This window comes from Rhinoderma darwinii, chromosome 3, assembly GCF_050947455.1.
Source record: "Rhinoderma darwinii isolate aRhiDar2 chromosome 3, aRhiDar2.hap1, whole genome shotgun sequence".
Classification (NCBI taxonomy): domain Eukaryota; kingdom Metazoa; phylum Chordata; class Amphibia; order Anura; family Rhinodermatidae; genus Rhinoderma; species Rhinoderma darwinii.
In genome coordinates, this window is record NC_134689.1 from 290,014,799 (window position 1) to 290,039,408 (window position 24,610).

Consider the following 24,610-nt stretch of genomic DNA (forward strand, 5'->3'; position numbering starts at 1 on the left):
CATGGAAAGAAAATTGGTGAACTAAGTGCAAACGAGGATGAATTTCCTTCCCATACAGACATACAAACAATTTATTTAGGAAGATTTCCAAATCCTTTCTGCACAAGAACAAGAAAAGCGAAAATAACTCAAACCTATTTTTTTCTTTTTGAAACCAGCACAGAACTAAGGAAAGCTTTCTCTATGTTCATTCATCATACATTAAAAAGTTATTCCACCCAAGTATAGTATAAGGGCTAGTTCACACAGAGTATTTTGGCGCTGTTTATGACACGGAAACCGCGTCAGAAACAGCGGCAAAAAACACCCCTGAAATCACCTCCCGTTGATTGAGGCAGAGGCGGTTTTTTTCCAGGGAGCGGTAAAAAAACGCTCGTGGGAAAAAGAAGTAACATGCCCTTTCTTTGGGCGTTTCCATCTCTGACCTCCCATTGACATAAATGGGAGGCAGAGATCGCAGTTTTCACGGAAGATTTTGCCCGCGGCACTTGAGGTCCGCGGAGAGAAAAACGCAGCAAGTTTTCTGCAGGAAGGTCAAAATTTACAGATTTTTCTGCCTGCAAAATACTCTGTGTGAACAGGGCCATAACTGGGGTGGATGATATTTTTCCTCAATACATTATTTGTTGCATTGCATAGCTCGTAAGACACCTAAATATAAAAAAATGCAGTGAAAATAAATATTTTCCACATACACAGTTGGTATAGAATTACTCTAGAAAAATACTACTCATTCATTTTCAGCATTTACTTGCAAGGTCAGAGTGTGCAGGCAGCAACTGCATGGGAGCATTCTCATTTAGCTCCTTTATGTTCGCCACGGTATGTGTACCAACTCACTAGACGATTGATCCTTCAGTACTTCTGTTATTTATGTTATGGCAACGTATTCTTCAGTGCTGTGAACTTAGGCCTTATTCACAAAAACGCGTGTTAAATCGGCCGTAAAAACTGCAGTTTTTCATGGGTGATTTGCATCTATGCGGGATCCATTTTCACAGATCCCCATAGATTTGAGTCTATTGAGGTATTCTGAAAATCGGCAAAAATAGGACATGTCCTATTCATGGACTGTTCACACAGTCCATAAAAAAAAAAAACAGCCGTGTGAATAGCCCGATAAAAAATACATTGATTTTTATGCAGCCGTGCGACGGTTGTTTTCACCATTCGTGTGAATCTGTCCTTAGACTTTTCATCGAAATACTTGTACAAGTTTATTTATTTATGCAATATGACATTTAGTAGCAACTCAAAGCAGCTATGCAGATGACATAGAAAGCGCAAAATGATTCGGTACTACTCAAATGTATCAGTCTGAACATGGCATCTGATGATCGAGTTCACACAGGCAAAGAAAGAAACTTTACCATTTCTAAAACAAAAATGCAACCGATCAGACTAGCATTTTGCTATTATCCAACCGTATATATTCTCAGGACGGACCATTTGTCTTATGTTACTTTTTAAGACATATTCTTTTATAAGATTTAGCAACTCAATTTTACACAGATTTTTGTTTTAGGACTTTTCTTTTTAGCAACATATACAAACGTTCTGACTCTATTGGTAAACGTCTGTCATGCAAGAACAAAGCTCCTCAATGTATACACGCACTAACATCGCAATGGCTGTGCATTAGAGGCAATACTAAATATTTATTCAACTGTTAAATATACCCTGCACAATAAACATATTGATTTACTAGATCATTTGGCCACAGAGTGGAAGGCAGTGCCTTTTATTTCAATCCAAGTACATGTTGTCCTGGAAAACTTTCAACACGAGTATTTTATTGTGAACGCTCGATCTGTGTTGCTGCACATCATCTTAATGTGAGTGTATTGGCAATTAGATCACCTCCCTTTACTATAAAATGAGTCCATGTCTTTAAATCTTTATACCTCAAACCACGTCATAGCCCTACGATCGTCGTATCCTCCAGAAAAGCTCCTGACACCTACGCCGAATGTGTTCTTATTGAATACGCCAAGCCAAACGTTTTAGCATTTTACATTATTCCATACAAAAGTAACAAAAGGTATACCGTGGGGTATACGTTTTTGTTCCACAATGAGGCCTATGGATGTATGCCTATATAGTAAAATATGTTGCAGCCTTTGAGGTATACGTTGGGAAAGCTCTGACGTGGTGTGGACAGAGCCTTAAAGTGAATGTCTTGGAACACCATTTTGTGGATTGAATTGAAATACCATTTGAGCATGTCCTAAGCAGGAAAGAGGTAGCTGCATGCCGCAAAAGTAAAAATTTAACCATTTCACTTCCAGAAATGTAACGTTTTGCAATGTGCATTAGTGAGCATTTATATTAACTTTTTTTTGTTGGGGGAAAATGCACATAAAGGGCCAGTTCACACCTGCATTGGAGGCTCCGTTAGGGGCCTCCGTTGCAGATTCGACTGAACATACCGGAAACAATAGTGCAGCAAGCTGCACTATTGTTTCTGGTAAAACCACAGACGCCCCGACAGAACCTATTGATGTCAATTGCTTCTGTTGGACGCTGGTGGTGTCTGTGGAGCAATGGAACCGGCGTATCCTGTTATTTCCTTGTTCTGCTCCTGACGGAGCAGAACAATGGTATGGCGGGCGCAGGTGTAAACAGTCCTAAACTGCAATAACATTACAATAATCATACAATAACTGCATTGTACAGGTTGTTACGGTTACACGGATGCCAAATATGTCTGTTATTTACTGTTTCCAATGTTTATTTAACTGGTTGCCGACACGTGACGTCTATGCTCGTCATGAGTGGCTGGACGTTGCTGCATCATTATAAGCATAGACGTCATGCTGATCGTACGAGTAAAACAAGTGTGCTCGCGCGATGAGGAATCTCTTCTCCCCGCTGTTAAACCTTCATCAAAGCTGATCGCGGCATTCAAAGGGAAAATGGGAAGGGGGACCGCCCTTTGATTGCATCACAGGGAATCCCTGTGATGCGATCGATGGCCATACCTTGTATGGCCAGACAGCCCAGGGTCCATTGAAGGACCCCAGTGCTGTCTGACCATATTTCCTCTTAGGGCACACTTCGATATTCCCTAACAACTGCCTGTGTACTATCAGTACACAGGCTAATGTGCTGGCATCTACATATATACAAGTACATTGAAGTTAAAAAATCTAAATTAAAAATCCCCCTATTTAAAATGTATTTAACAACTTGCGGACCGCTCATAGACTATAAACGTCCAGGCGGTCAGCAATTAACTCTGCAGGACCATTCCAGAATGACAGCTGATATCACGAAGCTTTCACCCGGAGACCACTCAGCGCGCCGACGGAAACGAGCTCAGCTATGTGAACGCTGTGAGAGCCTGTCACAGCGATAACATGCGTGCCGACGGTAAGGAGCAGACAGTTGTATCACCGAGCTTCAGAGTGGTCTCTGGTCAGGTGATCGCTGTGACTGCCTGTTACAGCAATCACCAGTTACATCTTCTCCCTCTCTGGCAGACTGCCAGAGATGGAGAAGATTAATGTAATGTAAAAGAAAAACCCCACACACGCTTTTTTTTTTTTTTAATAAAAATGTTCTCTATAAATAAATTTGTCTATCTTCTACATGGCGACTTTGGAACGCACAACACAGGTCGACCAGCCAAAGATCGCTATATCCCGTAGCCTACACTGCATGGAATAAAAGTCAATGTGGTTGTGTCGCAACGCGCAAGTTGCCACGACATGACAGTTGCTAGAAATCCAAACTGTCATGTTGCAGTTACTTGCAGGTCGCAACGCAACCACATTGACTTTCATTGCTGGCGGTGTAGCCTGTGAACTGCCACTACAAGTGTGTCCGCGATTCACAGTGTGAGCAGTAAAGGAAATGGAGGGGAAGCAGCGCTCTTATGAGCACTGTGGCCACTTCAAAACAGCCGGTGTCGGACCCTGACCAATCAGTTATTGATGGCCTATCCTGAGGATAGGCCATCAGTTTTTGTGGACTGGGAACGTCACAACATCTGTAATGGTCGTATGGTGTCAGTGAACCAGCTTTTGAAATTTTTTCTCTAAAAGCCAGTTTGTGCAACATTCATTGTAAGCGCCACCTTGCGCTCAGTGTGTAAGAAATGCACACATATTTGGTATCGTTGAAGTCGGCAGAAGTTGCCAAATATGCATTCAGGAGTGTTTACCCAGTGGCATGCACCAGATGTAAAAAAAAAATATATATATCACACATGCACATTTTTTTTCAACTTTTTTTTTCCATTTTTCCTTCCATACTTTTTAAATAAAAGTAAAATATATCTATTATTTTTTTTACACAAGCCCGATATGTTCTGAGAAAAACAAGACCAAATACATGTAGGTTGGAAAAATAATAGAGCAAAAATTTGCTTTTAAATTGTCACATGGCTAAAACTTAAAAATGGGCCTGGTCAGGAAAGGGGGTAAAGCTCCTGGTCAGGAAGTGGTTAAAAAAAGAAGTATTGGTAAATACCCCAAAAAAATAATAATACACACAAATGCTAATTTGTTACTATTAATAAACTTAACAAAATTGACAACTGGGTGTTACCATTCCCCTTGTAAAAAGTGTGTGTCCCAATAGCATTGATTGGACTATTGACATTTCTATTCAGTGAATACATGAATTCCCTATAAAATAACACTTCTGCCGACCTCTGCTTTCTGCTGTTCTTCTGCTATTCCTCTTGATGTATGAAATTGTATGAATAAATTGACAACTGTGCGTTAACATTCCCCTTGTCTTGTCAAAGGGACGAATCCCAACACAATCTGACACAGTCCAAGCAATACTGTTGGGACTCACCATTTTGACAAGGGGAACTTTAACGCACAGTAGTCTATTTATTCATACAATTTCATACATCAGGAGAAATAGCAGAATAACTGCACAAAGAAGATGTCTGCAGAAGTGTTTTTTTCTAGGGAATTCACTAAATAGACATGGCAATAGGCATCTAGAGGGCAGTTCAAAATGACCTATTGTTTACATCAAATTAGACAAACTCTTTTCTGTACAGATCACTTCTCAGCAGTCAACTCATCATTACAGGCAGAATTACAATGAAAGGTAACACCTCTATATAGAGAACACGGGATCCACCATTCACAATACACTGACTCTTCCTGTTCTGTAGAGATCACTTCTCAGCAGTCAACTCATCATTACAGGCAGAATTACAATGAAAGGTAACACCTCTATATAGAGAACACTGGATCCACCATTGACAATACACTGACTCTTCCTGTTCTGTAGAGATCACTTCTCAGCAGTCCTCTCATTATCATTACAGGCAGGATTACAATGAAAGGTAACACCTCTATATAGATAACACAGGATCCACCATTCACAATACATTGACACTTCCTGTTCTGTAGAGATCACTTCTAAGCATTCATCTCATTATCATCACAGGCAGGATTACAATGACAGGTAACACCTCCATATAGATAACACAGGATCTACCATTCACAATATACTGACACTTCCTGTTCTGTAGAGATCACTACTCAGCAGTCATCTCATTATCATCACAGGCAGGATTACAATGACAGGTAACACCTCTATATATAATACAGGATCCACCATTCACAATACACTGACACTTCCTGTTCTGTAGAGATCACTTCTCATCAGTCTCATCATTATCATCACAGTCAGGATTACAATGAATGGTAGCACCTCTATATAGATAACACAGGAACCACCATTCACAATACACTGCCACTTCCTGTTCTGTAGAGATCACTTCTCAGCAGTCATCTCATTATCATCACAGGCAGGATTACAATAACAGGTAACACCTCTATATAGATAACACAGGATCCACCATTCACAATACACTGACACTACATGTTCTGTAGAGATCCCTTCTCAGCAGTCAACTCATTATCATTACAGGCAGGATTACAATGACAGGTAACACCTTTATATAGATAACACAGGATCCACCATTCACAATACACTGACACTTTCTGTTCTGTAGAGATCACTTTTCAGCAGTCATCTCATTATCATTACAGGCAGGATTACAATGAAAAGTGACACTTATACATAACACAGGATCCACCATTCACAATACACTGACACGTCCTGTTCTGTAGAGATCACTTCACAACAGTCAACTCATTATCATCACAGGCAGGATTACAATGAAAAGTGACACTTATACATAACAAAGGATTCACCATTGACAATAGGTGATGGACATAGCTATACCTTCCTGCAAAAGGACCTCTGCACAGGTCACAGAGAATGTCTAGAAAACGTTCACATAGAAGTCAATGGGTCCCCTCCTGTTCACAGGTTAATATGATCCATGTGACTGCTGTAAAGCAAATCTCTAAATGCTGTTAACAGCAGCTCAGGAAATATGGCTGCCCCCATAATTATGTACACAAAATAGAAAAGAAAAATACAAACAAAAAATAAAAATAGAATGTTTCACTATCTGGTTTAAATTAGTAAAATACAATTTTAAAAAATACAGGCGATACATTCCCTTTAATGATTGACAACCTTCTCTGTATTTAGCAAGTCCACCCTTCATTAGCCCAGAACTTCGCTCTTCCTATATAATATGCTGCCCACAAATAGGGGGGCAAGTTCAAAGTGACTTTAAATTCAGACAAATTCAGTAAGTGAAAAGGTAAACATTTTTATAATGAAACCTACGGCAATCATTAACTAGTGGCATGTCAGGCTATTCTGTACTGAAAAGAAACAACATCTGTATGTGAAGACATTCATACAAGAAGCTTGACAAACTGACACGCAGCACAGCGATCAACAAAAAAAAGGATAATAGACTATGTAAGTGAATACGAATGCACCTTTATGCTAGAAAAGAGAAGCCTGCGTGTGGTCTTTGGCACAGGAGACAATATAACAATGTGCTTCAGTTCTACATTAGGCAGCCCTCCATCTGTTTATGAATCAATGGCTTTCACTAGACAAAACAATTATATTTTGATAGAGTTTAGGAATAAAACTTTTCAATACCTTTTAAGGAGACTAATTTCCATTGTTAAGCTCCTCAGCCCAAACACAACTTCATCAAGTCAGATCATGCATTATAAGAAATAGCTCTGCATCGTTCTAAGGGCCTGTTCACACATAGTTTTTTGGCGCTGATTTTGATGCGGAAACCACGTCGGAATCGGCGCCAAAAAACGTCCCCCATTGATTTCAATGGGAGGCAGAGGCGTTTTTTCTCCCGGGCGGCTTTTAGCCACTCGCGGCAAAAAAAGCGGCATGTTCTTTCTTGTCGTGGTTTCCGCCTTTTACAATGGGAGGCAGAAAAAACCTGCAGCGCTCCTTTCCGAGCGTTTTTCGCTGGGTTTTTTGCTCGCATTAGCTTTATGGCTGCGGGGCGAAAAACAGTGTAAACTGTGGCTAAAAAAGCGGAGGCAGGTCAAAATCTGCCTAAAAATTCAATTTAGGCCCAATGTTACCAATTGATCTCTGAGATAGAGTCTAGCTTGTTCTTAATCCTATAGAAGCAGTTTGAAGTAGAACCAACGTTCTTTTGCTAAGGGTTGCACAGGTGTATAACTGCCATTTTGAACCACGCAGGCAGTCTTTCTCAAGCGACACATGAGTCCGTGAATGGCTTGAATTGTTGTGGTTATTGAATACTTGAAAAAGATGCCCAGTTTGAGCAAATTAATGTTATTTTTCCTATAATTAAAAAGTTTTCCAATTTTCCAATATAGTTTCTGTATTAATTTCTCCACGTTTTTAAGAACTCCTCTGTTGTTATTCAGTAGGAACATTCATTGTTTACTTCCAGTAAATAAAAGTCTGTCCACGGTCATGTGATGGACACACAGGTGCTTGGATCATTACAAGACACAGCTCTGATACACATACTGTAACGAGCCGTGCACCTGTGTGATCATCAAATGACAATGGACAGAATATTATCCACTGGAAGTTAACAATGAATGTGCCTACAAAATAACAACAAGCAGAGATCTTGAAAAGCATGTGGAATTCCAGGGACCAAAAATTGAATTAATATTTTTATGTAAAAAGACGTCACTTACTAATGTACTTTAATTTAAAATTCGGTACTAAATGGTGCCGTTGAAACCCGGTGAAATGTTCCCGGAAGTCCTGTAGCTTTTCTAAGGCCTCATGCCCACTTCAGTTTTTTTAGTCAGGGGGCTATCCGTTGTTTCAAATGATAGCACCCTGACATATTCATTCCAATGGGGCCATGAACACTGCCGTTGTTTTAACGGAACCGTGCGGCCGTTCCGTCAAAAATAGGGCAGGTCCTACTCCTGCCCATTTTTGACGGAACAGTCTCGACCTTTTTATTGAACTTGGTCCGTGAAACAATAGACTGCAAACGGAAACAAAATAGGTTCCGAATATTTAAATGGGCCTCCATTTTGCAGAAACTCTTAATCTATTGTTATGCACTGTGACAACAGATGAAGATTGTGGAGGATGGAAAAATGTTTCACACGTTTTCATCTCCATTCCATATATTATCTACGTCCCATGCATTATTTTTTTGTTATTGGAGTTGCTGGAACATCATATGGGATAAATTTAAGTCTATGAATCTATTTTATTTAAACTAAAATCTAGGTCTCTGAAAATACATTTTTTAAAACTCAAATCTAGTCACAAGAGAATTTCCCGGCCCATTCATATCTAGTGTGGAGTATTTTTACAGTTAGTGCTGGTGTAGTAGGGATATAAAATTCTGTTAGGCCCCATGCACACGACCGTAGAATTTGTCCTTAATTACGGTCCCATTCATTTCTATGGCCGATGGACACCTTCCCATATATTTACGGGAGGGTGTCTGTGCCGTAGAAACCTTCCGTAAAAAATAGAACATGTCTGTAATGTCGGGGTAGGGAGACAGACAAGTGAGCCCTAATCTACCCGCCACTCAGTCCCTGCCTACTTGCAACGACCCGCACTAGGCGACGGGGTACAACTGGGCGACGGTCCCTACACTCAATAGGTGCACGACAGACAAACAGACAAGGGTACAAAGAAGCCAGGGAAATGGGGAAGTTGCCCACGGGGACACCGTGAGCAACAAGCGAAGTGAACGAGCCGAGTCAAACCAGGAGATGAGCGAGGTACAAAAACGCAGAGCAGAAGAGTGGTCAGTAAAGCCAAGGTCAAACACAAGCAGAGGATCAGTAGTTCAAGAAGCTGCAGCAGGGCCAGGAAACCAGCAGAGAAGAATCACAAGCAAAGGAGGAACAGGAAAGGCAGCTATAAATAGACAGAGGGCGGGAGCTAGCTCCGTCTGGGCAGGCTGTGATAGGCTCTCCCACTCCTAAGCCTGCCATCCTGGGTGGTGGAAGATGGAGTCAGTCTCACAGACATAAAAGCAGGTGCAGACTGATTACCTATGGGCGTCGACACAGAAGTTGTGTCTGGCAGATCCTTTACAATGTCCTCTTTTTTTATTTCACGGACCGAGCTTCCATACTTTATAATGGGAGCACGGCCCGCCAATGCACACGGCTGTCCGCAGCTGGTCGTGCCCGTAATCCAGAACTGTGATTAAAGGGAACCTGTCACCAGCATTTTAGCTATAAAGCCAGCAATACCTGGTGAAAGTGGGTGAAAAATCATTGTCATCTAAGCTATAAATATGTTCTAAGTAAGCTCTGTAGCTTTAGTATTCCATTTTTCAGTGGTCCCACGCCGTATGCAAATGAGCAGAAAAGAGTCAAAACTTCATCTGAAAAGAGTCAGATTTTCATTCCTCCAGCATCTCAGAGTGGACTCCACCTCCTTCTTTTTGATTGACAGCTCCTTAGCCAGTCAGGGCCGGACAGGTGCCAGCGGTGGGTGGGGTTAAGAAGCTGAGTCCCAGAGGGAAAACTAATTACCATAAAAGGCGGGAAGAGTTTAAACTACTACATTTACTGACAGAGGAGGACTTCAGGAAAGAAGAGAACAGGAACGCAATCTGGACAGCTGCGGCCATTGAGGGGTCAGGCGAGTTTGACAGGTAAGATGTTGATGACAGGATCCCTTTAAGGGCACGGTCGTGTGCATGGGGCCTTAGTCAGTAATGCTAAAACATGAAAGTTCTCCATTTATTCTATAGGTGACCACCTTAGTTCCCCACTAAGGCTTGGTTCACACTGTGCGCTTTTGTTGCATTTTTTTTAACATGCATTTTTTGGGGGTTTGGCAAATAAACTGCCAGGGTTCGGCATGTGGTGGAAAGGGTGGACAAATTTCTGGGAGGGGCTGGTGATGATCCAGCTCTTGTGGTCCATGTGGGTACCATTGACAGAATAAATGGTAGGTGAAGGAGCCTTAAGAATAATTTAAAAAAACTAGGCTACAAGATGAAGGGAAGGACCTCCAAGGTAGTATTCTCAGGAATACTGCCTGCGCCATGCGCATCACAGGAAAGACAGCGGGAGCTCAGGGAGTTAAATGCATGGCTTAAGTCTTGGTGTAGAGGAGAAAGCTTTGGGTTCCTAGAGCACTGGGCTGACTTTTCATTGGGGTACAAACTGTATTCTGCAGATGATTTGCACCTAAATGGAAGGAGGTCTGCTGTGCTGGGGGAGAGGATTCTAGCTGGGGTGGCGGAGTATTTAAACTAGGGCTGAGGAGGGATGTCAATGTAGAAAATAAAGGGGTAGCCAGGTTAGAGAGGGGTGAGACTATATTGGTGGGGGGAAAAATAGACTGTGGGGAGAGGACTAGGCAACAAGAGAAGGAGATCCTTTCGTTACAAAACAGCAGTGAAAATGAAAATAAAAACGCCCAAATAATGTCAAATAATCACATTTCTAATACTGAAAGTGAAACATTTAAAAGGCAAGTTAAAGTGTATGTTCACAAATGCCAGAAGTCTAGCAAGCAAAATGGGGGAGCTGGAGGCCTTGGTACTGGAAGAAAATATAGATATAGTTGGTGTTGCTGTAACATGGCTAGGCTCTTCACATGACTGGGCTGTAAATCTACAGGGTTTTACACTGTTTCGGAAAGACAGGGCGAATAGGAAAGGTGGTGGTGTATGTCTGTATGTGAGAAGTGATATGAAGGTGAGTGTGAATGAGACATTAGAGGGTGAAGATTGTGAGGAGATTGAAACCTTGTGGGTGGAATTACAAAAGGAGGTAAATACTGAAAAAAAATTACTTTTGGTAAAATCTATAGACCTCCCAATATAACTGAGGAGATGGAAGTTCAGCTATATTAACAGATGGAGCAGGCAGCACAGGGGGTACTGTAGTGATAATGGGAGATTTTAATTACCGGGATATTAATTGGTGTCATGGTTCAGCATCAACTGGAAAGGGGAGACATTTCCTCGACCTGTTGCAGGAAAATTTTATGGGCCAGTTTGTGGAAGACCCGACTAGAGGTGAAGCTCTGTTGGATGTGTTCATTTCTAATAATGCAGAGGTTGTTGTGAACGTCAATGTTCGTGAAAACCTCGGTAACAGTGATCATAATATAGTTATATTTGACATATACTGTAAAAAACAAAAACACAGGCTGGGAGGGCAAAAACACTTAATTTTAAGAAGGCAATTTCCCCAGGATGAGGGCTGCAATTCAGGACATAGACTGGGAAGAACTAATGTCAACTAATGGTACAAATAATAAATGGGAGATTTTCAAATTTACTTTGGGTAATTATAGTGCAAAATTTATTCCTATAGGTAACAAGTATAAACGACTAAAATTAAACCCCACATGGCTTACACCTTCTGTAAAAAGGGCAATGCATGACAAAAAAAGGGCATTTGAAAAATACAAATCTGAGGGTACAGCTGTAGCCTTTGTAAATTATAAAGAGCTTAATAAAATCTGTAAAAATTTAATAAAATCAGCAAAAATACATAATGAAAAGCAGGTGGCCATGGATAGTAAAACAAATCCCCAAAAAGTCTTCAAGTATATAAATGCAAAAAAGCCAAAGTCTGAACATGTAGGACCCCTAGATAGTGGTAATGGGGAGTTGGTCACAGGGGATCAAGAGAAGGCAGAGTTACTAAATGGGTTCTTCAGCTCTGTATATACAACAGAAGAAAGAGCAGCTTATGTAGTCTCTGCCAGTGCTGTTAATATATCAGTTTATATACTGAATTGGATGAATGTAGATATGGAACAAGCTAAATTAAATAAAATAAATGTACACAAGGCCCCGGGACCAGATCGGTTACACCCTAGAGTTCTTAAGGAGCTTAGTTCAGTTATTTCTGTCCCCCTCTTCATAATATTTAGAGATTCTCTAGTGACTGGTATAGTGCCAAGGGACTGGTGCAGGGCAAATGTGGTGCCTATTTTCAAAAAGGGCTCTAGGTCTTCTCCGGATAATTATAGACCAGTAAACTTAACATCCATTGTGGGGAAAATGTTTGAGGAGCTATTGAGGGACTATATACACAATTATGTGACAATAAATAGTATTATAAGTGACAGCCAGCACGGTTTTACTAAGGACAGAAGCTGTCAAACCAACCTGATTTGTTTTTATGAAGAGGTGAGCAATAGCCTCGACAGAGGGGCCGCTTGGATATAGTGTTTTTGGACTTTGCAAAGGCATTTGACACTGTCCCTCATAGACGTCTAATGGGTAAATTAAGGACTATAGGTTTAGAAAGTATCACTTGTAATTGGATTGAGAAATGGCTCAAGGACCGTATCCAGAGAGTTGAGGTAAATGTTTCCTACTCTGAATGGTCCCCGGTTATAAGTGGTGTACCCCAGGGTTCAGTGCTGGGACCACGATTATTCAACTTATTTATTAATGATATAGAGGATGGGATTAATAGCACTATATCTATTTTTGCAGATGACACCAAGCTATGTAGTAATGTTCAGTCTATGGAGGATGTTCGTGAATTGCAAGTGGATTAAAACAAACTAAGTGTTTGGGCATCCATTTGGCAAATTAAGTATAATGTAGATAAATGTAACGTTATGCACCTGGGTACGAACAACCTGCATGCATCATATGTCCTAGGGGGAGCTACACTGGGGGATTCACTTGTTGAGAAGGATCTGGGTGTACTTGTAAATCATAAACTAAATTGCAGTGTCAATCAGCTGCTTCAAGGGCCAGCAAGATATTGTCGTGTATTAAAAGAGGCATGGACTCGCGGGACAGGGATGTAATATTACCACTTTACAAAGCATTAGTGAGGCCTCATCTAGAATACGCAGTTCAGTTCTGGGCTCCAGTTCATAGAAAGGATGCCCTGGAGTTGGAAAAAATACAAAGAAGAGCAACGAAGCTAATAAGGGGCATGGAGAATCTAAGTTATGAGGAAAGATTAAAAGAACTAAACCTATTTAGCCTTGAAAAAACACGACTAAGGGGGGACATGATTAACTTATATAAATATATTAATGGCACATGCAAAAAATATGGTGAAATCCTGTTCCATGTAAAACCCCACCAAAAAACAAGGGGGCACTCCCTCCGTCTGGAAAAAGAAAGGTTCAACCTGCAGAGGCGACAAGCCTTCTTTACTGTGAGAACGGTGAATTTATGGAATAGTCTACCGCAGGAGCTGGTCACAGCAGGGACAGTAGATGGCTTTAAAAAAAGGTTTAGATAATTTCCTAGAACAAAAAAATATCAGCTCCTATGTGTAGACATTTTTTACTTCCCCATTCCCATCCCTTGGTTGAAACTATGTAAGTATGTAACCAAAACATGTTAAAAAAGATACATTTCGATATGTCCTGTAAAGAAATGTAAAATTAGAAAAACAACAAACAAAAACAGCCCAATAGAAATATATTCAGTATAAAGATATCTAAAAACAGGTCAACTAAACCAAGAAAAAAAAACAGATCTGTAAGGCTCAGGAAGGAAATCTATCAATAATCATTGTTCTGGGAACACTACAATGTAGAGATTGGCAACAATATTCATTGAGTGGAGTCTCATTACAGCTTTTTGGGAAGGGAAGAAAGAGCCATGCACAGCAGAGTTGTGGCAAAGGTAATGGGAAATGACTGTAGCGTGTCTGAGTTCAGCTATATTGAAATCCATATTTAATCAGAAATTGATTTAAGTAAAAACACAAAAAAAGAAGGAGCAAACACTATAAGAGCCTTCAGCGCAGTCCAAGCTATAATCATTTCATGCTCAAAACCCCTGGTGTGAGAACTCTTAGAAAAGACCTCTGCATCAGTAACATGTGAGCACACAAGCCAAGGATTTAATCGGAGTTTGTTTTATCTAAGGCCAGGTTAGTACCTCAGATCATATGGCAGTTATAAAAACCACATACTTCAACCAAAATGCTCACAAAGAATACTCAATGGAATCCACATTGGTTTTGTGAAGGGCTGTACCTTTAGAAGTGTATTTGGAACAATAATCTAGGCCACTAGCAGGACAACATAATGAAGATATTGTTTCCATTAATCTTTAAAAATAATATTATCCTGAAAATGTCAAGCTCTGACATTTTCATAAAATCCTAGAAAATCACTATTTAGAGCCTTTGCACAACTTTTGATAATGTCAAGCATTGCTCAGAGGATTTTTCACATGCATCATTCCAAAGTTGCACATCCTGAAAATAAGCTGTTCACTCCTTACAGATCCTACGCAATTGTAAGAGCAATGGCAATATCAAATGTCAAGAGTTAGGTCACTTGTTACACAATAGTTGCACGCAACTTTTTACACTGTTTCAGACACTAATCAAAACATAATAATTAGTTCTAAAGGCCCTTTACTTCCCGACATACGCTATATATATATACCGCAGGGGTATGTCGCAGGGAAATGTGTAGAGAAGGCTCAGGAGCTGAGCTTGCTCCATAAGCAGCAGGTGTCAGCTGTATATTATAGCTGAAACCCTGCTCTAATGGCTGGAATTGGAGACCACACTGATCCCAGCCGTTAAATCACTTAGGTGCCGCGGCATCTAAGCACTTAGACGGAGGGGGCCCTCTGTCACCCCCTTTCTCTGCTCCAAGACTCAATCGGGGGCAATAAGTTGTCATGGGAGCCAGGAGCCTAATGAAGGCCCTCAGGCCTGCCATCTTAATACTCCTATTAGGCCCCTACAGGAAAATAAACTGCAATGCATAAATATTATATAAGTCCCCTAGTAGGACCCCAAAACATTTTTACAATTTAATAATCTTTTCAAAAAAATATATAAAAAACGTTATCATTTTTTTTAAAGTTTAAAAACCCCTATTTTACCATTTACTACTTAAAATAATATCAACAATAAGAAAATAAACATATTTAGTATCGCTGCGTCCACAACGATCCTAACTATTATAATATCACGTTATTTATCCAGCTCAGTAAACGCTGTAAAAAGAAAAAAAAAAGCCAGATTTGCTATTTTTTGGTCACCTTGCCTCCTCACCTAATGGAATAAAATAAGTGATCAAAGTCGTATGTACCCCAAAATGCTACCAATAAAAACTACAGCTCAACCCACAAAAAAAACCCTCACACAGCTGCATTGAGGAAAAAATAAAAGTTATAGTACTTTAAAAATAAATGTAAAAAAACAATGGCGGAATTTCCGTTGATTTTTCCAATAAACCCCACCAAAATATTCTTTAAAGAGTTTTTCAATAGATTATATGGTACAACACCAACAAATGATATAGGGCAAAAATCATTCTATGAACACCACCGTGTCAGTTGCGCTGACCTGTGTACACAATAAAGTACAAAAAACACCTAGAAAAGAGTACACAGAAAGCCACCTAATAAATATATAACAAATCTTTATTGCTCATAAATACACATAAAAACACACAGACCAAGTCAGGAGTTTTGCAAGTCGCTTCTTTTAGGGGCCGACATTATATGATACATTTAATTGAGCTATTTATAAATACAACTTGTCCTGCAAAAATAAAGTCCTCACATGGCTATGTCGATGAAAAAATAAAAATGGCGTCATGAAAAAAAGGAAAATAACAAAAACTGGGTCCGGCAGGAAGGGGTTAACATGCAACTCCAATGATACTCTCCTGCTCAATCAGACATCGGGAGTGGAGAGCCAGAACGGCACAGTGATTGGTGCAGTTTCCAAGGCAAACGTACGATACCTAGCAAGTATCATGTAGTGGTACTATTATTAGAATAGGACCGTGCACGATACTCCCTGGGCATCATACGGTTGTCTCGGCAACTGCAAAGCCCAGAGTGCAGTAGTGGCTTTACATGGCCGATGTCAGATCAGCAGGAGAACATCATATTGGAGGGAGCCAAACTCTATAACAGGAAGCATGGTATTCTGAGTCCCATAACAGAAACTGGAGCCTGACCACCCCATCCCCTTCTCCCCAGCTTTATTCCTACTTCATCACAGCAACATTCCATTGAAATCCAACAGAGTATCTATTTCGAAACACTTAGTCAATGCGGCCAGAGTGTGTATCCCAACCCGTTTGGGTCATCCAGGCCCTAACTCTTTGAAACAATGTCCTTTCGAAAGTCAAGGATTTGTGACGCATGGAGTACCTGACCTCTCAAATCATTACCATTATGAGGCCTACCTTCTAGTTTGGCACTACTGGACGTTGTTCCAAGATTCGAAATATAAAATAATCCTAGCAGCCTACTTAAGGCTCTGCTATTGCGGTTCAGTTGATTCCCCCCTAACTCCCTTTTTTTTTTTCTTCCTGTTTTATTTTGACCTTCTCTCCCTCCTTTCCCTTTTGTGTTCATACTATGTGATATATATATATATAGACATTGCTTTCTTAACAGGCTTATGAGCCCCTTTATGGTTTTGTTTACGGTAATGTTTGATGTATAGTGGATCTGTTGAGGGCTTTCTTAACGACCCCTGTCCCATTTTATTGATTATATTCTCAGTATTTAAAAATCCAAAAACAAACATTAAAAAAAATGGAGCACGATAGCCCGAACAGTCAGCCTGTGCAGTGTTCCTGTGCAGAAAGGTTCTTACAAGCATTGTCTGCAGATTTATCTGAAAATATCCACTCGAAAGGAACCCAGCACTTGTGTTGCCTGAAATGTCCAGATTTACTCTAGTTCCCAGCACAGTAGATGTGAAGATAAACTTCCTGGTGACATATTCCTTAGTTGAATGTGGTTACCATGTATCATCATTGGTGCACTATGTAAATGAACGAGGAGCATATATTTAGCAAGGAGGAGGCCCAGTGACTTTCTAAGAACTGCTGTTAATCGGACTTCTCAAATCAAAGGATTTCTTTGGTTTATAAAGTGTCACGATAAACAACTTTTAGAATTAAAATCTGTATGGAAACAGGCCGAGTATAGAGCCCCTGAGACAGATTCTAATTACCACAGGCCCACAATGCTTGCTGTAAACAGACACTGAAATAGACAGCCAGACTTAGCACTTTAATGCCGGGAGGATTAAATAAGGCAAACCATGCTATAAAGCCTTTCTGAATGTCTATTTAAGGCGAGGGCCTACACAATATGTTACCAACATAAATTTTTACATTCTGTTACAGCTTACTGTAATTATTTTATAAAAATCAAACGGAATACAATAAAGCTAAAATGGGAATTTGTGCAGTCAGCCAGGTTCTAGACATTAAAATGTCAGAAACTACACAGAAACATTTCAAAAAACACTCCTGACGATTTTTTTTAAATCTTTTTCCCCCATTTACAATGGACGTTGGGTACAAAATATACAAAATTTGGCATTTGATATGCATTTCCCCATAAAATAATGCTGGAACTTTGAATTTTGCAGTGTCCTCTGTTATTCGTCCTGGAAATGTATGAATAAACAGACAAATGACAATGCTTAAATAATGTCAGGATGTGTACAGACGCTGCACATTGACAAAGGTAACACCCAGTTGTCGCAATACAACGATACACCCAGTACAACGCAGACTCCGGAGAAAAGATGCTCCAGAATTGCTATTTAATGGGAAATAAAAGTATTTACTAATACAGACATGTCAGAAAAGCGGACAGGTCCACAGTTTGTTGTCATCCTTTTCCAGGATAGATGGTCAGGGCATGATAAGCTGGCCATACTCTAGAGATCTTTGCCAACCAAAAAGGCAAATTTACACCATTTTATGCAGACTGCCAGCTCCTTTTTGGGACATGAACCAGTGAGACAAACACAGACAAAACATAAATATCTGTGGAAAAGTTGATCTGTCGCGTTGGATATTTTGGTCATTGTTGGGTGCAGTCTTTAAAAGTTGTTCATGCCAAATGGCAGATCTGCATTCCATTAATAAAAGACCAGACCAGACCACAGATCAAGGCACAGATCGATCAGAGACTTGACGTTTTAACATATGGTGTTGTTATCTAGAATGACAACCTTTACAGACCAACTAAAAACGTCAAGTCGTTAAGAAAATGGCCGTCTGAAACCCCTAATGTATGACAAGCACATCCCTTACTCCTAAAATAAGCACAGCAGTCAAAGTTATATTTTGTCATGGACTTGTGCATTCACATGCCTATATATATTTTCAAAACAGGCAATTTACATTGATATCTGATGCCAAGTATGATATGCAGGAATATCTCCCTGAGCTACGTTGCTTTCGTAACTGCCATTCACTACTATTGGAGTTACGGAAACAGCGTAGCTCAGAAAGTTACGCTGTTTCTGCAACTCCCGACCATGTAATCACGAAGTGTCCGGGAGTCGGGCGTTAGCACAAAAAGCTAGGATGGTGTTTAGGGGGTGACAGTTCTACAGATAGGTGCAAGTCCCAGAGGTGACATTTGACATATCCTGACATTTAACATATCCTAAGGACATGTCATAAATGTTCCTCATGGGAAAACCCTTTTAAATTTACATAAACCCAGTATTTATGTAAACTGAAAAAACTAAAGAATCTTATAGCCATCAGTTCACATTTTCAAGCAAAAAATGGTTAACTGTGTTTTCCCACAATCAACATTTATCACCTATCTAAAGAACGTATCCATCAAAGAATACAGTTAGGTCCAGAACTATTTGGACAGTGACACAATCTTCATGATTTGGGCTCTGCATACCACCACGTTGGATTTGAAATGAAACAACTGAGATTCAATTGAAGTTTAGACTTTCAGGTTTAATTCAAGGAGTTGAACAAAAATATCCTGTGAAACGTTTAGGAATTGCAACCATTTTTCTACACAGCCTCATTTCAGGGGCTCAAAAGTAATTGGACAAATTAACATTACCATAAATAAAATGTAGTTTTTAAATACTTTGTAGAGAATCCTTTGCAGGCAATGACTGCCTGAAGTCTGGAACCTATGGACACCACGAAACGCAGGGTTTCCTCCTTTGTGATGCTTTGCCAGGCCTTTACTGCAGCGTCTTCAGTTGTTGCATGTTTGTGGGTCTTTCTGCCTTAACCCCTTCCCTCTTTGGCCGCTTTTGACCTTCCTGACAGAGCCTCATTTTTCAAATCTGACATGTTTCACTTTATATGGTAATAACTCTGGAATGCTTTTACCTATCCAAGTGATTCTGAGATTGTTTTCTCGTGACACATTGGACTTTATGTTACTGGCAAAATTTGCCCGATACATTCAGTATTTAATTGTGAAAAACACCAAAATTTAGCGAAAAATTGCAAAAATTTGCATTTTTCTCAATTTAAATGTATCTGCTTGTAAGACAGGCAGTTATACCACACAAAAATGTTGCTAACTAACATCCCCCATATGTCTACTTTAGATTGGCATCGTTTTTTGAACATCATTTTATTTTTCTAGGACGTTACAAGGCTTAGAACTTTAGCAGCAATTTCTCACATTTTCAAGAAAATTTCAAAATGCTATTTGTACAGGGGCCAGTTCAGTTGTGAAGTGGCTTTGAGGTCCTTAGATATTAGAAACCCCCAATAAGTCAACCCATTTTAAAAACTGCACCCCTCAAAGTATTCAAAACAGCATTTAGAAAGTTTCTTAACCCTTTAGACATTGCACAGGAATTAAGGCAATGTAGAGGTGACATTTACAAAGTTCATTATTTTTTTCCAGAAATTCATTTTGAATCCATTTTTTTTGTACCACAGAATGTTTTACCCAAGAAATGCAACTCAATATTTATTGCCCAGGTTCTGCAGTTTTAGGAAATATCCCACATGTGGCTCTAGTGTGCTACTGGACTGAAGCACCGGCCTCAGAAGCAAAGGAGCACCTGGTGGATTTTGGGTCTCCTTTTTATTAGAATATATTTTAGGCACCATGTCAGCTTTGAACAGGTCTTGTGGAACTAAAACAGTGGAAACCCCCCCAAAAGTGACCCCATTTGGGAAACTAAACCCCTCGAGGAATTTATCTAGGGGTGTAGCAAGCATTTTGACAAGCCAGTTTTTTTGCAAAAATTTTTGGAACTAGGCCATGAAAATGAAAATCTAAATTTTTTCAAATAAAATGTAGGTTTAGCTCATTTTTTTTCATTTCCAAAAGAACTAAAGTGGAAAAAGCACCACAACATTTGTAGAGCAATTTCTCCCGAGTAAAACAATACCCCACATGTGGTAATAAACGGTTATTTGAACACACAGCAGGGCTTAGAATGGAAAGAGTGCCATTTGGCTCTTGGAGCTCAAATTTAGCAGGAATGGTTTGCGGAGGCCATGTCGCATTTGCAAAGCCCCCTAGGGGACAAAACAGTGGAAACCCCCAACAAGTGACCCCATTTTGGAAACTATACCCCTCGAGGAATTTATCTAGGGGTGTAGCAAGCATTTTGACCGGCCAGTTTTTTTGCAAAAATTTTTGGAACTAGGCCATGAAAATGAAAATCTACATTTTTTTCAAATAAAATGTAGGTTTAGCTAATTTTTTTTCATTTCCACAAGGACTAAAGGAGAAAAAGCACCATAAAATTTGTAAAGAAATTTCTCCCGAGTAAAACAATACCCCACATGTGGTAATAAACGGTTGTTTGGACACACGGCAGGGCTTAGAAGGGAAAGAGCGCCATTTGGCTCTTGGAGCTCAAATTTAGCAGGAATGGTTTGCGGAGGCCATGTCACATTTGCAAAGCCCCTAAGGTGACAAAACAGTGGAAACCCCCAACAAGTGACCCCATTTTGGAAACTATACCCCTTGAGGAAATTATCTAGGGGTATAGTGAGCATTTTGACCCCACAGGTTTTTTGCAGAAATTTTTGGAATTAGGCTGTGAAAATGAAAATCTACATTTTTTTCAAATAAAATGTAGGTTTAGCTAATTTTTTTTCATTTCCACAAGTACTGAAGGAGAAAAAGCACTATAAAATTTGTAAAGAAATTTCTCCCGAGTAAAACAATACCCCACATGTAGTAATAAACGGCTGTTTGGAGACACGGCGAGGCTGAGAAGGGAAAGAGCGCCATTTGGCTTTTGGAACTCAAATTTAGCAGAAATGGTTTGCGGAGGCCATGTCGTATTTGCAAAGCTCCTGAGGGGACAAAACAGTGGAAACCCCCAACAAGTGACCCCATTTTGGAAACTACACCCTATGAGGAAATTATCTAGGAGTATAGTGAGCAGTTTGACCCCACAGGTGTTTTACAGAACTTATTGGAAGTAGGCCGTAAAAATGAAAATCTAAATTTTTTCAAATAAAATGTAGGTTTAGGTATTTTTTTTTCATTTCCACAAGGACTGAAGGAGAAAAAGCACCACAAAATTAGTAAAGCAACTTCTCCCGAGTAAAACAATACCCCACATGTGGTCATAAACGGCTGTTTGGACACACGGTAGGGCTCAGAATGGAACTAGCACCATTTGGATTTTGGATAGTGTCTGGGCGCCATGTCACATTTGCTGAGCCCCTGTAGTACTAGTACAGTGGAAACACCCAAAAGTGACTCCATTTGGGAAACTGCACCCCCTGAGGAATCATCTAGGGGTATAGTGAAAATTTTGATCCCAAAGGTTTTTTGCTGAATTAATTAGAATTAAAGAGGCTCTGTCACCAGATTTTGCAACCCCTATCTGCTATTGCAGCAGATAGGCGCTGCAATGTAGATTACAGTAACGTTTTTATTTTTAAAAAACGAGCATTTTTGGCCAAGTTATGACCATTTTTGTAGTTATGCAAATGAGGCTTGCAAAAATCCAAGTGGGTGTGTTTAAAAGTAAAAGTCCAAGTGGGCGTGTATTATGTGCGTACATCGGGGCGTTTTTAATACTTTTACTAGCTGGGCGCTCTGAAGAGAAGTATCATCCACTTCTCTTCAGAACGCCCAGCTTCTGGCAGTGCAGATCTGTGACGTCACTCACAGGTCCTGCATCGTGACGGCCACATCGGCACCAGAGGCTACAGTTGATTCTGCAGCAGCATCAGCGTTTGCAGGTAAGTCGATCTTACCTGCAAACGCTGATGCTGCTGCAGAATCAACTGTAGCCTCTGGTGCCGATGTGGCCGTCACGATGCAGGACCTGTGAGTGACGTCACAGATCTGCACTGCCAGAAGCTGGGCGTTGTGAAGAGAAGTGGATGATACTTCTCTTCAGAGCGCCCAGCTAGTGAAAGTATTAAAAACGCCCCGATGTACGCACATAATACACGCCCACTTGGACTTTTACTTTTAAACACACCCACTTGGACTTTTGCAAGCCTCATTTGCATAATTACAAAAATGGTCATAACTTGGCCAAAAATGCTCGTTTTTTAAAAATAAAAACGTTACTGTAATCTACATTGCAGCGCCTATCTGCTGCAATAGCAGATAGGGGTTGCAAAATCTGGTGACAGAGCCTCTTTAAGCTATGAAAATGAAAAATATTTTTTTTTTCCAACAAGATGTAGTTTTAGATCAACATTTTTCATTTTTACAAGGAATAGAGAAGAAAAAGCACCCCAACATTTGTAAAGTAATTTCTCCCGAGTACGGTAACACCCCATATGTGGTTATAATCAGCTGTTTACGTATATGGGAGCATTCAGAAGAAAAGGAGCGGTACTTATCTTTTGGAGCGTAGATTTTGCTGGAATGGTTTGCAGACAGCATGTTGCATTTGCAAAACCCCTGATGTACCAAACAAAAGTGACCCCGTTTTAGAAACTACACCCCTAAAGGCATTTATCAAGGGGTGTAGTGAGAATTTAGACATCACAGGTGTTTTTCAGAAATGAATACGCAGTGGATGGTGCAAAGTGAAAATTGCAATTTTTCCACTGATCTGCCCATTCACCGCACAAGATGTTGTGCCCCTAGAGAATCTTACCCCATAAATTGTTAAGCGGGTTCTCCCAGGTATGGTAATGCCTTACTTGTGGACATAAATTGCTGTTTGGGCACACTGTAGGGCTAAGAAGGAATAGACCGCCATTTTGAGCATGGATTTTGCTTGGTAACAGTTCTGTTTGGGGTTTTGCTGGTATTTCAGTTTATAATGTGGTGGCATATGTAATCTGTGCGGAGTACATCAGGGCATAATAAGAGGGTATAATAATGGGTAAATAATACAATTATCCATAGGTGTGTGTTACGCTGTGAAGCGATCTGTTATGCACAGGCCGGTGTCACACTGATAAACGGTTTTCTTTCTTATCCCCCTTCTGTAACGCTCTGCACCTTTTGGGGACTTTTTCTCCTTCGTAGTTTGGGAAATATTACTGGGAAAGTTTTGCGCTGGCATAATACGGGCACTCTCGCTTCCAGCGGATGTGCAATGTCCCTTCCCTTTCCTAGTTCCTAAATACTAGGGCCCTGAAACTGAAGGAATGTTCCCCTCCGGCCTGCGCATTGAGATGTTTTTTCATCACCGCATTACTAGTGCCGTAACTTTTTTATTTTTCAGTTGATTGAGCGGTGTGCGGGCTTGTTTTTGCGAGACGGGCTGTAGATTTTATTGGTATCATTTTAGAACACATACGACTTTTCATTTTTTGGTAAAGGAAATTACCAAAAACAAGCAATTCTGGAATCGTTTTTTATTGTTTTTTTTATCGGCATCCACAGTGCGCCCTAAATTACATATTAGCTTTATTCTGCGGGTCGATACGATTACGGCGATACCAAATTTATATAGTTTTTTTATGTATTGCGGCTTTTGCACAATAAAATCACTTTTTATAAAATCATTTGTTTTCTGTGTCGCCATTCTAAGACCCATAACTTTTTTATTTTTGCGTGCACTAAACGGTGTCGGGGATTATTTTTTGCGAGACGGATTGTAGTTTTTATTAGTACTATTTTGGAGTAAATGTGACTTTTTGATCACTTTTTATAGCATTTTTTGGAAGGAGATGTGACCTAAAAACAAAGATTCTGGCGTTGTTTTTCATGTTTTTGTTTTACGGCGTTCACCGTGCAGGATAAATTACATAATAGTTTTGTATTTTGGGTCGTTACGTACGCGGCGATACCAATTATGTATCGTTTTTTTTACGTATTGCGGCTTTTGCACAACAAAATCACTTTTTTTATAAAATCATTTGTTTTCTGTGTCGCCATATTCTAAGACCCATAACTTTTTTATTTTTGCGTGCACGAAACGGTGTCAGGGATTATTTTTTCCGGGACGGATTGTAGTTTTAATTAGTACTATTTTGGAGTAAATGTGACTTTTTGATCACTTTTTATAGCATTTTTTGGAAGGAGATGTGACCTAAAAACAAAGATTCTGGCGTTGTTTTTCATGGTTTTTTTTTACGGCGTTCACCGTGCGGGATAAAT

General features: G+C 40.0%; 1 protein-coding gene across 3 annotated transcripts in view; it reads right to left on the bottom strand.

Moving 5' to 3' along the window:
• Window positions 1-24,610, bottom strand: part of ATP8B4 (ATPase phospholipid transporting 8B4 (putative)) — a 257,001-nt gene that overhangs the window by 110,840 nt on the left and 121,551 nt on the right. The window lies entirely within an intron of this gene.